The sequence below is a fragment of the Neofelis nebulosa genome, chromosome 2 (genome assembly GCF_028018385.1).
Source record: "Neofelis nebulosa isolate mNeoNeb1 chromosome 2, mNeoNeb1.pri, whole genome shotgun sequence".
Classification (NCBI taxonomy): Eukaryota; Metazoa; Chordata; class Mammalia; order Carnivora; family Felidae; genus Neofelis; species Neofelis nebulosa.
Genome location: NC_080783.1, coordinates 208090125 through 208105381, shown reverse-complemented (window position 1 = coordinate 208105381; position 15257 = coordinate 208090125).

Here is a 15257-nt window from a genome sequence, read left to right as displayed (position 1 = left end):
GTGCATTGCCTGCGTTTCTTTGCCTCTGGTCTTTGAGCAGGAGGAGGACTGTATTTGGACTGCCAGCAGCTGTCGCCTTGGGTCCCAACCTCCCAGCCTTCCTGAAGCCACAGCCACCCTACACCCCGTCTCCCCCCCCCCCCTCCCCCATGCGTAGTTTTCGGAACCACTTCTACCTCGTGTAATGGGTGCACAGAGGTTGCTGCTGGGTTGTCTGCTGATGATGACAGACGTCTGGAGGAGCCTTGCCTTGCAGGAGCAGCTCTTTAAGATCTGTGTGTTGTCCTCACCAGGGGACCCGGCAGGGCACGTCTCAGTGTGCCCAGTGCATGAGGTCAGAGAGCTGGCTGTGTGGAAGGGTGTGGAAGCGGACCGCGTCGGTGGCTCACTCCATCAGCCACAGCTGATTCCCACAGCTTCGTGGAGCTGGACACAGTCCGGGCTTCAGCTCTGGGGGCTTTGTTCTGGGGGGCGGGGAGAACTCGTGGCTGGCCCACCTGGCTGGAAGGCCACGTTTGGGGTTAACTCCACACAGCAGCCGAAGTTTGAGGACGGAGGGGCCACTTCTAATGCCCCTCTGTGAGTTTATTCCTTTGGTTTCACCTGAACCAGGGAGGCTGGATGCAAAAGTAATACAGTAGCAATTTCTTCTGAAAACGTATGGAACCCAGAGGGAGCTCAGTTTCTCAGGTCGCATTTCTCTCTTTAGGATAAAATTAAGATGGGCAGAGCTTGATCCCACCTGTGCCTTTATCCTGTACGTGCTGGCGGAGCATCCTGAGTGAGCCAGGTACTGCTCCAGGCAGCAGAGATAGACGAGAAAGTAAGACACAGGCCCCCCCCGCCCTCGAGGAGCTTAGAGTCTGCCGGCAACCAGACACGCAGACCCTCGACACGAAACGGAGGAGTGCGGAAAAAGTGCAGTGAGAAACAAGGAGAAGGAGCAACTGAGTCCCCTTTGGGTGGCCCAGTGGGCGAGGGAATACCATGGACTCATACTTGACGTTGACGGGGACGTTCCAGACAGATGAGGAAGGGCGGGAAGGTGGCTTACGTGAAGGCTCGGAATCACACCGGGTATGGTAGTGGGGGGCGGGGGGGGTGGTGGTAGGGTAAGCAGGTACGTGTCGCCGGAGCTTGCAGGGCCCGGAGAGGTGTGGAGGGCGAGGCCCGGCACTGGCGTCGAACTAGCGTCGAACTAGCGTCTGACCCCCGTTCTGAGGCACTGATCAGACGGTTCCTGCAAGTGTTGTAATGAGTAGATTCAGGGTAGAAATACCCTCTCATTTAAACCTCCTTTCATCCTTCACCCCACGCCCCCTTTCCAGAAAGGTGTGCTGAGCTCTGGGCCAGACCGGGCAGCAGCGGCTCTCTGCCCTGCAAACTGTCCAGGCTCCTCTCCGCGCTTTTTTGTTTATTTGATTCACTTAAAGCCCCAAGTGGGCCTGAGCCCAGGACCAAAAGTCATGGCCATGGCTTGCCTTAGCCTAGCCGTGCTGCTGTTTTGCACTCTGCCCCCTTCATTCCATGATCAAGACAACCGTGTCATTAAAAGAAAAATAACTTTGCAACCTGTTTCATCCCTTACACTCGTCTTCTCCATATTTGCTTTAAAAGTTAATATTTCCGGGGCGCCTGGGTGGCTCAGTTGGTTGAGCATCCAACGTCAGCTCGGGTCATGATCTCGCGGCTCGTGAGTTCAGGCCCCGCGTCGGGCTCTGTGCCGACAGCTCAGAGCCTGGAACCTGCTTCGGATTCTGTGTCTCCCTCTCTCTCTGCCCCTAACCCACTCGCATTCTGTCTCTGTCTCTCTCAAAAATAAATAAACATTTAAAAAAAAAGTTAACACTTCCCTCCAATTTTTCCATCTCTATTCAGGCAGAGAGAAGAATAACAGGTCCCGTCCCGAAAAAGGAAAAAACAAAAAAAAACAACAACAAAAAACCCCAGGAAACACAACATGCCCTTTGAATCTCTAGATACGTCAGAAGAACATGGAGTAGAAAAGGACAGTGGAAGCTGGCTTCCCTGTCTCATTAGCTATTGGCTCGGACATTCCATTTGGAGGATCCGTCTGCTCAGCATCCCCGAAACGCCGCTTGTATGTTTGAGAGACTGGTGAGCTCTGGGAGGGAATGGTTCTGAGCAGAGACTGGCCACAGGAAGCACTGGCTGTTTGCTTTCATCCCAGGGTACTTTGTATTCCTGCTGCGGAGCTCTTCGCGGACGCTGGCTCAAAGCACGGTGCTCCATCTTGTCCCCACTCCCTGCCCCCATCTCGGATCAACCTTCAGAAAGCTCCAGCTTGTTGGCAAAGGCACGCATTCTGTTTTACTTTAAGTTTCATTAGAAATTCAAGTCCTCCGGGGCTCTTTTCCCTTGTGGGGCTGTGAAACTTTGACTCTGCTCCTCGTCTGCCCTTCTGGAACCAAGTAGAAGGAAATTCATGGGTTTGGGGAGAGAGTGATGGGAACCCAGCTGGGCACAGGATGCTAGGATAAAGCTGTGGCGCCCCGAAAGTGGCCTGCTCTGCCAACATATATAAATTCATACAGTTTGAGCTTGACACTGTATAATTTGGCCCAGAACAATATGTATTTTGAACTCATTTAGGTGAATGACTTTGGCATTCCAAGTACCCACTAGGGGAGCCTTTATCAGGCTGCATTTGCCTTATGCAGAAGTGTAGGCCTTTGTTCCGAGAAATGGCCTCAGCACACACTCCAGTGGGCTGTCTCCTTAAGTGAATGTCATCTTCTCTCATCCATTTCAGAAGATCCAAGGGCGCAGTCTTGAAATCCTGCTTGTACGAAATGCAGAGATCGGTAACGAAGGAGATACCCATGCAGATTGGCTTTTAGTTTCCCCAAACCTCACTGTTTACATTTTTTTTTTTTTTTTTTTATGTAACCAAGCCATAATTACATTTTACTTGTCGTGGTTCAACCTGATTGTATTGTTGAAGGACTATTTTTGAACCTGTCCAAATAAACTCTGCAAAGTATTTCCACAAGGATGTACTCCGTGGGGCCGGAACAGCCTTCATCGTGAGTGGTGCGGAGACAAAAACGGTTTCCTGTTGCATGCTTGCTAATTACATAAATGCAGAGGGGTGGAAGGGAGAAAGTGGAAATTCTAAGAACCAAAAGGAATGTTCAGTTTAGAATAACAAGCTCATCTGGAAGCTATCACCACTTTTTTCTCGTAGCGTGCCGCACGCTCTGCTTCGCCTCGGATGCCGAAGGATGAGGTCAGGGTGTGGACACAGACCTGGGCGGGAGCAGGGCAGAGCTTCCCTGGTTCGCTGAGCAGCCTCTGTGTGGAGCAAGTGTGAGGGTCAGGGATCCCCATTCCAGTCCGAAAGTGCCTCGAAGGAAGAGGGCAGGTGGGGAGCAAGGGAGAGGCAGGACTGTGCGGGGAAGAGCAGAGGTTTGGAGTCAGAGGAGCTGGGTCCAGTTCCCACTCTCCCACCTACTTGCCACGTGACTCTCTGATCTGTAAAGGGAGAAGAAAAAATAATAATAATTCCTACCTACAGGCTTTGAGGGTTGAATACATGTGCTCGCACCAGTACTGGAAAGAGGTTGTTGCTGAATCAGAATGGAGTACAGGGTATCATTTAATGGTGGTTGGGAGACTCTTCCGGAGTCGAAAGGGCGTAATCCTTGGGCTCAAGGAGTCAGTTCTTAGAGGCGGTATTAGCAAGCTCTGAGAGCCTGAAGTCTCAGATGAGCTGCTTGTAATAAAACAAACTAGAAGTTGTTAGCAAGCACTGCGTCCGCGTGAGCGTGAATACTTTTTCACGCAAGCACTGCGTCTGCGTGAGCGTGAATACTTTTTCACGCAAGCACTGCGTCCGCGTGAGTGTGAATACTTTTTCACGGTGCTCCATTGAGATACCCATGAATATAGCCACCGCAGCATCTCCCCTTGTGAAACCACTTGAGCTAAAACCCACGTGGGACGCCAGGAGGGAAGGGGGACAGGGGACACTAAGGAAATAGAATGGGGCCTTCCGACATGGAGGCACTGTCAGTGAACAGTTTCGTTCAGGATAATTGGCTTCAACTGTGCCATCTTTACACAGGAGCTCGGAGCTGGGAGCTGGAAGTGGGGGAAGGTGATGTCAGGAATTCTTGGAGGAATTCAGGAGTGGGCAGGGGAGGAGTCCTTAATAGGCAAAGAAACCGGGGCTAGAAAAAGGAGCTCATTATCAACGGTGAGCCCGAGTCGTCTTTCCCTCTTCCTGGTCCAGCCAGTCTGAGCCAGGCAGGACTTCATTTGATCACTTCGAGTGAATGTGTAGTAATAGAATTTACGGGGCACATACTTGGTGCCAATCAGTGTTCTAAGGTTTCACATACATCACGATGCTTAATTTTTATAATATTCTCTATGAGAGAAATACTGTTATCACTTACAGGTGAAGAAACAGATTCTAAGAGGAGAATTTAACATGCCCCAGGACAAACAGCTACGAAGTGATACAGGCTGGATTTGTATCTGATTCCAGCTCACAACTGCTCAAACACTGCTTAAACCAGGAGGGGTCATTTAGAGGGGCTTACAGGGTTTAAATCCGATTTGACACACTTGAACTAGTTGAAATCGATCAGTTTCCTTGGGTTTAAATTGAACAAGTTGATCCAGTTTCAAATTGCTGTATTTGTTTAAAAAAACAATTCCTATGTTTATTAGACAAACACAATGGTCAATCAGGATTTCAGGCCATCGGTTACTGATGAGTTTTGCTAAATCCTTGTAAATGTAATAAAGCATCATGGTATTTGACCTGTGTATCTTTAAAACTGAGCACTTTTCTGTTACTTTTTTAACTTTTTTTTTTTTTTTTTTAAGTTTATTTACTTAGCTGGGGAGGGCAGAGAGAATGGGAAAGGGAGAGAATCCCAAGCAGGTTCTGCACTGTCAGTGTGGAGCCCAGTGCAGGGCTCGAACTCACAAACCGTGAGATCATGACCTGAGCCAAAATCAAGAGTTTGGGGTTGCCTGGGTGGCTCAGTCGATTAAGCATCCGACTTCCACTCAGGTCATGATCTCCCGGTTCATGAGTTCAGGCCCTGTGTTGGGCTCTGTAGTGGAGAGCCTGGAGCCTGCTTCGGATTCTGTGTCTCCCTCTCTCAAAAATAAACAAACATTTAAAAAATAAAAAAGAAATCAAGAGTTAGCTGCTTAACTGACTGAGCCACCCAGGTGCCCCAGGGTTGTTTTTTTTAAACATAATTCACAAACAGTAAAATGCACCCATCAGCTGGTAGAACATGAAAACCCTTTTTATAATGTATATACTGGTGATATTTACTACCTTTATATTGTAAGAGGCTAAATATTTTTGTGACTTGATGTGATATCATTCTACATGTACAGAAAGTTGTGACAATAGGGTACTCCTTTGTACTCTTCACCCATGTTTACCAATCATTCATATTTTCCCTCATCTACTGTGTCACTCTGTGTATCTGTGTGTCTATAGAATTTTTTAGCCATATGAGAGTAAGAGGGAGACATCATGCCCATTTATACACAAATATTTCAGTGTATGTTTTCTAAGATTAAGGGTGGTCTTAGATAACCACAGTACGATCGTCTAAGTCAAGGAATTAATGGAGCGCCTGTCTGGCCCAGCGGGTAGAGCGTGGGACTCTTGATCTCGAGGTCATAAAAATTTGAGCCCTGTGTTGGGTATAGAGATGATTTTAAAATAAAATCCTTAAAAGCAATAAATAAGTAAATCAGGGAGTTAACGCTGCTACGATGGTATCATCTAATCCACAGTACATGTTCACATTTTGTAAATTGTCAAAATAATACAGTATCTTGCTTTTTGCCCAGTCCGGGATCACGTACTGTATTTAGTTGTAAGGTCTCTTTCTTTAATCCAGAAACGTGCATCAGCCTTTCTTCTTGCTCTTGACACATTTGAAGAGTAGAAGCCAGTTACTTTGTAGAATGTTTCTCAGTTTGGGTTTGTCTGGTGTTTCCTCATGATTAGATTCAGGTTTTGCAGTTTCGGCAGAGACACGATGTGTCCTTTTCAGTGCATGATATCAGGAGGCACACAATGTCTGTGTGTCTTAACAGTGAACTTTGGTTTCATGGTGTAAGTGGTGCTTGCCTGGTTTCTCCACTGTAAATGTATTATTTTTCTTCATAGTAATAAATTGTGAGGAGAAAATTTTGAGACCGTAAATATCCTGTTCCTTATCAAGCCATCATTAGTTTTTAGCATCCATTGGTGATTTTCAGAATTCATTATTCCTTATGACTTGATGTCACTATGAGGAAGACCTTTCCCTTCCCCCCAATTTATTTGTTCATTTATTTCTATCATTATGGACTCACGGGTCCTCATTTTATGAAATTGATTATAATCCACGATTGTCAATATTTATTACTCAGATTGTCCAGATTTGTGTATTAGGAGCTCTCCAAGCTGGCACCAGTTTTCTTTTGACAAACCCATTCAGTTCTTTAAGGACAAGATAGTCTGGACCATTCCAGTATTTTCTTTACCCCAGGCTCTGAATCTGGCCATTTCTCCGAGGACCTCTAGTTCTTTTTAGGGGAGACAGGAACCAAGATCGACAGGTGTGCACATTGCTGTCCGTGTGCCATTGTTCCTGGGCCTTTCAGCGGAGCTAGGAAATAGGGGTGTGTGTGAACCTTGAGTTCATCCTGATAACTGAAGTCCAAAAGCTAGGGTTTTGTCTGGCCTTACCCCATCCCATTTTGTAACTCTCTCATCTAACGGTGAGAAACCTGGCTTTAAGGATGTAATTAATTTCTTTCTTTCTTTCTTTCTTTCTTTCTTTCTTTCTTTCTTTCTTTCTTTCTTTCTTTCTTTCTTTCTTTCTTTCTTTCTTCCTTCCTTCCTTCCTTCCTTCCTTCCTTCCTTCCTTCCTTCCTTCCTTCTTTCCTTTCCTTTCCTTTCCTTTCCTTTCCTTTCCTTTCCTTTCCTTTCCTTTCCTTTCCTTTCCTTTCCTTTCCTTTCCTTTCCTTTCCTTTCTCTTTAGTGTGTGTTTATTTTTGAGAGAGAGACAGAGACAGAGCACGATCAGGGGAGGGGCAGAGAGAGGGAGACACAGAATCCGAAGCAGGCTTCAGGCTCCGAGCTGTCATCAGAGCCTGACCAGGGCTCGAACTCACGGACCGTGAGATCATGACTTGAGCCAAAGTCAGACACTTAACTGACTGAGCCACCCAGGCGCCCCTAAGGATTTAATTTCTAAAAAGCAGTATTTATTATCAATGAGATCTACTTCGCTTCTGTGTATGCGTGTGTATAGATGTGTGGAAACACGCAGTGATTCTTTGAGAGAGAGTCAGACTGAGAGTGCTGTCTGGGCTCTTGGCATGTCCTCTCTCCTTACCTTCTACCTTTTCTGCTGTCTCCTTTTCTGGATGCGATCAAGACCCAGAGTACATTTTTCTTACCGTAACATTTATGTAACAGTTTTATCCCTACTAGTTTTCAGTTAGGTACTTGAGTTTAATGTTTCATATATTTTCAAAACCCCTAAATTAACTTGCTCTGTCAGTGGGTGGCCCTGCCTGACCATTTGTATGAGTCAGTGACTTTCAATTGGAAGAAGGGCTTCCCCAGATGCTTACGATAGGGCATCCTGTGTTCTCTTCTGAGCTGCTTCCCTGGGTCAGACTTTCGTGAGAAAGTCACTCGATCTCTCTGGGCCTCATTGTAAGATGGTTGTAATGATCCCTTCCTGCCACACTGTACAAATGTGGGGTCATGGACCCTGTTATTTTGGAGAAAGGTGAAACAGCCAGCTAAATATTATTTTATGATATAATCAACTATGTGCCAAATTATGATCAAATGAAATCATCTTCCCATTTATGTATTTATTTTTTTAAGTTTATTTTGAGACAGAGACAGTGCATGTTGCAGAGGGGCGGAGAGAGAGAGAATACCAAGCAGAGCCCAACGTGGGGGCTCGAACTCACAAAACCGTGAGATCGTGACCTGAGCCGAAACCAAGAGTCCGATGCTTAACCAGCTGAGCCACCCAGGCGCCCCTCCCTTCCCATTTAAAATGGAGGGATGTCACTCGTGATATCACACGGCAGTCTCGTCTACCACAGAAATAAAGCAAAGGCCCACCGCTGTTCCAGACTTTACTTCCCCTTCTTCATGGATAAAACTCTCGTTCTTGTTTTACCAGGAAAAGGTCCCCTGTCAAGGAGTGTAAGGTAATTACAGAGCCTTCCTTGATCCATTTAGATACCAGGAGGTGAACGTTAGAACATGGCGGTCAGGGGCGCCTGGGTGGCTCAGTCGGTTAAGCGTCCGACTTCGGCTCAGGTCATGATCTCTCAGTTCGTGAGTTCGAGCCCCCCCGTCAGGCTCTGTGCTGACAGCGCGGAGCCCGGAGCCCGCGTCGGATTCTGTGTCTCCCTCTCTCTCTCTCTGCCCCTCCCCTGCTCATGCTCTGTCTCTCAATAATAAATGTTAAAAAAGAAAAAAAAGAACATGTCAGTCAGTAGCCACATCCCTCAGGGTTTCTCGACTCTTCTCCTTGGACCCCAAAAATGAGCCTTAAACTTCTTTTTTGGCCTGAAACTGATCTGTAAAGCCTTACTCAGTCAAGGCAGGGGAGTCTTGGGGATTTCTTTTACTTTATCAGAATCTCTGTAAGACTTTTGGTGGCCTCTCAGCCTCCAGCCTCACCCCCTCCCCCCAGTTAATTTTTTTTTTTTTTTTTTAATTTTAGAGAGAATCTTAAGCAGGCTCCACACTCAGCATAGAGCCCACCATGGGCCTTGATCCTGTGACCCTGGGATCATGACCTGAACTGAAATCAAGAATCAGAGGTTCAACTGACTTACCCACCCGGGTGCCCCCGTGTTTTGTTTTTTAAAGATTTTTAAAGATTTTATTTTTAAGTAATCTCTACCCCCAGCGTGGGACTCAAACTTACAACCCCGAGATCAAAAGTTGCACACTCTACAACTGAGCCAGCCAGGCACCAGCCCCCCCACCACTCCACCATTTTTAAGTGTTTTAGGCACACTATTTCAGTTCAGAAATTTCCAGTGGCTCCCCACTAATGCACAGAATATTGGTCCAAATTTCTTAGCCTAGCATTCAAGGCCCTCCACCAACCAGCTCCTATCTCTGCTCCTACTATATGCCCACTGCCCCCTCCATGAAGTAAGTTAAAGTCTAAGGGCAAGAGCTCTGGAGCCATACTTTTGGGGTTTGGATTCCAATTCTGACACTTCTTTGCTCTGGGGCCCTGGAAGTTACGTAACTCTGTGTGTGCCTCACTTTCCTTATCTGTAAATGGGGATGATGATAATACCCTCAAAAGGTTATTTTGAGAATTAATTCATAAATCTATGAATTCATTAACATAAGAAAAGCTTTTTGAACGGTGCCTGGTATCTGGTAATGTTGGACAATATTATTATCTCCCCCCTTTAATCTGTTCTCTACGTGGCAGTCAGTGTTAAAACACAAATTGGATTATGTCAGTCATCTGCTCAAAACCTTCCAATGGCTTTTCATCCCATTTGGAGAGAAAGCCAAAGTCAATACAGTGCATGCCAAAGACTCTCTTGGCCGTCCCGGTACCTGTCTGACCACCGTCTCCCTCGCTCCTCTGCCCTAGTCATTCTGTCCTTGCTGTGCCTGAACACACTGGCACGTTCCTACCTCAGGGCCTTTGTACTTGCTGTCCTCTGCTCATGGTCTCTGACCACTCTTCTCCCAGGGACCCGCAAAGCTCACACCCTAATCTCCTAGTCTTTACTCGATGTCTCATGCTCAGTGAGATCTTCCCTGACCACTCAGGTCTGTCTTTTTTTTTTCTTTCAATGTTTATTTATTAATTTTGAAAGAGAGAGGGTGTGTGTGCAAGCGGAAAAGGGGCAGAGAGAGAGAATCCCCTGCAGGCTCTGTGCTGTAAGCGAAGAGCCTGACGTGGGACTTGCTCCCACAAACCTTGAGATCATGACCTGAGCCAAAATCAAGGGTTGGACACTTAACTGACTGAGCCACCCAGGTGCCCCCATTCAGGCCTTTTTTTTTTTTTTTCTAAACTGTTTATTTATTTATTTTTGATAGAGAGAGAGAGAGAGAGAGAGAGAGAGAGAGAGAGAGAGAGAGAGATGTGCCCGTGCACCAGTGGACAGAGACAGGACAGAGAGAGAGGGAGACAGAGGATCCTAAGCAGGCAGAGAGCCTGATGCGGGGCTTGAACTTACGAACCATGAGATCATGACCCGAGCCAAAGTCAGACCACTGAGCCACTCAGGCACACACACACACCCCCATTTGGGTTTTTCTTTTATATTATTATTATTTTTTTTTAACACTTATTCATTTTTTTGAGAGACAGAGAGCGAGTGGGGAAGGGGCAGAGAGAGACACACATACACAGAATCCGAAGCAGGCTCCAGGCTCTGAGCCATTAGCACAGAGCCCAACGCGGGGCTTGAACTCACAAACTATGAAACTGTGACTTGAGCCGAAGCTGGCCACTTAACCAACGGAGCCACCCAGGCCCTACACACACCCTAACCCACTGCTCTGCTTTATTTTTCTGGCACTTCCTACAGTCTGTCTGTATCTTTACCTACAATGTTTGTTGGTTGTCTCCTCCCACTAGAATGTAAGCTCCCTGAGGGCAGAGATTTGAATTTGTTTGTTTTCTTGCTGTATCCTTAGCACGTGAATGGAGCTGGCACAAGGTGGGCGATCAATAAATATTTGCTGAGTGAGTGACTAATAGTATATTAACTCTCTTTCAATCAAACTACTTATTTATTCCTGAAACACATTTTCCCTGGGGTGACAAATGCAGCCACGCTTCATCTCACAAAAGCCAAATGTATCCATTTGGTGGTGGCTGTATGGAGGCGCTGTGTTAAGAAGGATTCTGAGGTTCTATCTGGGCCAATCTGGAAGGTGTTATGTTACTATTGTATACTGTGGAGGTGAGGGCCACACATTTGTCAAACGCAAACCCCTTTTCCTGGCTTTTTCTTTCTTAGTGTGGACTGCTTTCTTGACTTGCTTAAGTTTTACTCCTACCTCAAGCCCCTGTTCAAATCCTGCCTTCTCCAGCAAGCCTTTCCTAGGCATGTCAGCCCCCTGGGACTTTGCTCTGCTGTTTCTCATTGTTGTTGTGTCTGTCGTTGTCTCTTACGGGGCAGGCATTCTGTCCCTAGTACCTAGTACCTGTCACTGTGCTGTACGTTTAGTAAGTGGCCAATGAAATACGTTGTTTCCATCAAGATTTTTGTAGGGCGCCTGGGTGGCTCAGTCGCTTCAGTGTCTGACTCTTGGTTTCAGTTCAAGACATGATCTCAAGGTTCGTGGGTTTGAGCCCCACATCAGTCTCTGTGCTGACAGCTCAGAGTCTGGAGCCTGCTTGGGATTCTCTGTCTCCCTCTCTCGCTGCCCTTCCCCTGCTCAACCTCTCTCTCTCTCAAAATAAATAAACATTAAAAAGAAAAAGGCTTTTTTGGGAGGTAAATAATATACTTCTGCAAGTTAGCTTAAGAGTGTAAGATACTCGAGAAACTCAAAAGACAGGTGCCTATCAACAATGTGCAAGGCAGTAACCAAGCCCTTAGCTTCTTCAGTAGCCAGAATTCTCTAGAATTCCACTTCGACCGTGATTCAGCTGCCTAGCATGGGTCCCTGTGCCTTAAGGTTCAGACTCCTCAGAGAGGATGTGACTGGCCCAGCCTGGGTCCACCCTGTTCTGGCCAGGAGGGCAGATTCAGGGGGAATGAACTTGGCTGCTAGGGAACTGTGTTTGTTTGATATAGTTGGAGGCCACTTCCCCAGTGGAGGAGCTGGACAGACACTCACCCAGATAATATTCTTTTGTGTTTCCTTTTTCTCCCCCAATTCCCAGGTTCCTAAGAGAGGGGATTTTTTTCAATGAATTCATCTGGAGCCTGAAAACCTGAAGAAAAAAAGCTGTTCTGTGGGATATTAAATCCACACAGAAGGACCAACTCTTGAGGAGGGAGAAGAGCTCTCCTCTCTGTGGATACACGTGGCCCCTGGGAGCTAGGAAGTGGAAGGAATGTCAGAAAACAGCAGACAGGGGACACGGCCAAGGAATTGACTTGCCCATTGTGGCTCACCGCCACGGAAACCTTGTTTACTGTGTTTACCGTGGATGGGCAGCAGGGTGAGGGATTGAGGCACATGCCCCTTTTCTGACCACCCAGCTCTGGTGCCGCCACATGGAGGCGGGCGGGTGGGAGGGAGGGATGCTGGGTAGAAAGCAAACAAGTGTGGGGGGGGTGGGGGGCAAGGGGGTGGTTGGGGACAGCCCCTGGCCCCCCATCCCTGGCAGAAGTTCACTGTTACAGCTGAGTTCACAGTCATGACCATCATGCTGTGCTGCCTCCCCGGAGGGGAGAAGGGACAACCACTGGGATCAGATGGACTTGCGTTGAAATTTCTGCTCCCAAATTCCCAGAATTCAGTTCTCATCTCTGACCCTCTTCTCTCCCCCGACCTCCCCCATTCTTAGCACTTGATCCCTCGTTTTGATTCTCGGCCTCCCACCCCTGCCTACGGAGGGTAGTTCAAATTTGGATTCCGTGGAGGCCAAGGGCCCTCCCCTGGGCCTTGTCCTGCTTTTTCTGAGCCCAAGATGGGGCTCAGAGCCTTCCTGAGCCTCCATGGACAGGAGGAGGATGAGGAGGCAGGAGGACACAGCCCAGGGGATGGGCTCAGAGTCAGAATAGCTGATTCTGCTCCCGCACCTGCTGCTGACTCACTGGGCAGACTTAGGCAAGTCCTTTTCCTCCAGGGGAGAGGGTGGTACAATGTTAGCAGCCACCGCTTCCTAAGGGGGAGCACCCGCCAGGCTCTGTGCATCATGTGCGTGGCCCCCGGTAAGCCTGCGGTTGGGTACTGTGAAGATTCCTATTTCACAGATGATGACACTGAGGCTCAGGAAGTGCATAGGTTGAGTTAAGGTGGGGAAGCTTTGTGCGAAAGCCTAGATGCGGTCCAGGGACCCTGACCCCCGCCTTCCCTCCGCTGTATACGAACCTGCCTAAAATAGCCTTCGATTGTCTGGAGCATGTGCTGTTTTCCGGAAACCGTGCCAAGCACTTTGCATCCATTTATCTCCTTGAGTCCTGGCTCCTTCACATCACAGTCGTACCTTAAACGGCACCTCTGAGCCACCTTCTGAGGCTTCTCCCATCCCATCACCCACCCCACCCCTCCGCTTGCTGAGTTCCTTGATTATGAGAAACCCCTTCATCTGCTTACTTGTCTCTGCTCCCTGTTGCACATCACAGGCGTCTCAAGGGCTGCTGGGTCCTCGACACGTCTGTGCCTGTGTGGCACACGGTAGGCCCGATAAATATTTGTTAAATAAATGAGTCCCGACAACAACTCTACGGAGTACCGTGAGCTGCGTTTTACGGAGAAGGAAACCGAGGTCCAGGCAGGAAACAGCTTGCCCAGAGCCCCAGAGTCCGCGGGTGATGGAGCAAGGAGTCAGACTCCAGCAGGAAGGCTCCAGCAGCTTCCTCGATGAGCCCTCGCGGCCCCTCCCAGCTGCAAATGTGGAAGTGTGGACACGCTTGGTCTTTATCTCCTAGAAAAGGGAGGGACCGGTGCTCCTCCCGGGCCCCAGTACCAACCCTCTTGAGTGGGCAGGACTGGGAAGGAAGGCCTTGTGCTTGTTTTCACTCTCCAGGAGAGTGCAGAGGTTTGCACCCCTGTCGAGGCCAGGCTGACGGGATTAGAGGAAACAGCTGGCCCGAGCCCGTGCCCTGCGGGAGGGAGCTCACATTCCCGGGACTCAGGGAGGGAGCAGCTCCCCACAGCCCAGTCACATTCCAGGTCGGTCATTTTCTCGAGCCCAGATGTTTGCTAATGAGCTGGGGAGAGAGGCTTTCAGCCCTCTCCCCCAGCTCTGGGCCCCACATTACTCGGCCCCAAGAGGCTGGCCCAGGGCCAGCAGGCTCTGGCTTCAGGCCCGTGCCCTGTGCCAGCCAGGCCTGTCGGGGCAACTGGCACACTGTTGCCAACCAGGTGCGTCTCCGTGAGCCCGGAGACTCTGACGTGACAGGTTCTGCCTTTCCTGTGGGGGCCCCGTCGCCCAGGCTCCCGGTGGGGTAGCATCCCCACCGCAGCCTGGTGGGGGGAGGCTCGGAGGCAGCCAAGAGGGTGTGGCAGGCAGAGGAGCACAGGCTTGGGACTTGTCAGGTGTGGGTTCAGGTTCGTCTTCGTCTTCAAGTCACATGTAGCGGTGTGACCTTGGGCAGGTCGCTGAACGTTCTGGGGCCTCGATTTTTCTTACCCGTTAAATGGGGATGACGTTGAGACTGGGGTAAGGATTCCGTACGATAAGGCAGGCCTTGTGCTTTGCACGCTACCTGGCACGTAGGGGCGGCTGTTGATATTACTGACAAGTCGTTTTCCAGACCCCCTGCCCACACTGCAGTCGTTCTGCGATGGCCAGTCTTCCCCAGACATGTGTGACTCGACACCAAGCCCCGTGTCCTTGATGAGGTGGTCGGGATTGGTCTAGAACCTCCCTGGGTTTGAGAGAGTGGTGGCTGAGCCGTCAAGGCCTTCTAACCCCAGGCTCTCTGTGTGATCAGATAATCTTATTGGGCTACGCAATTAGCTTCCCGCAGTGGCAGTGCCTGAGAGGCTTCTTTCGAAACGCAGGCATCCCCTCCCCGCCCTACCCAAGGTCTGCACTGAGAATGGTGGTGGCATTTCCTGAGTGCCTCGTGTGTCCCAGGCAGCGAGGCCAGGCTTTGTGGGACAAGGTCATCCACCAGACCGCAGCTGGCCTCATCCCCTACTGTGTGATTTGAGCCACTCACTCGACCTCCCTCTAGGTTTTGCGTCTTTCTTCTGTAAAATGGGGACAACGATACTGTTGATCTTACAGAATTATCTTACAACGGGGACCAGGCACCCACCGAGGTGCTCAGTGTGTGTGAGCTAGCATGACTGTTATTGGACCTACAAATACACATTGTCAAGAATATGCATATTATATGCCGCATGATGGTTATTATGGTTGTTCTCCTGGGAACACTTACCTATGGCGAATCGAGCCAAATACAACAGGTGATCACTGCCCTCAAGGGGCCGGACCGTCTAATGGAGGGAAGAGATGTGCACTGACAGAGGTATGTAGTCCATGCTCCAGGATTACACCTGAGGAGGGAGAAGTTTATGCTACCTGAGGGCCTTGGAAGTCTTCCCAATCTGGTGC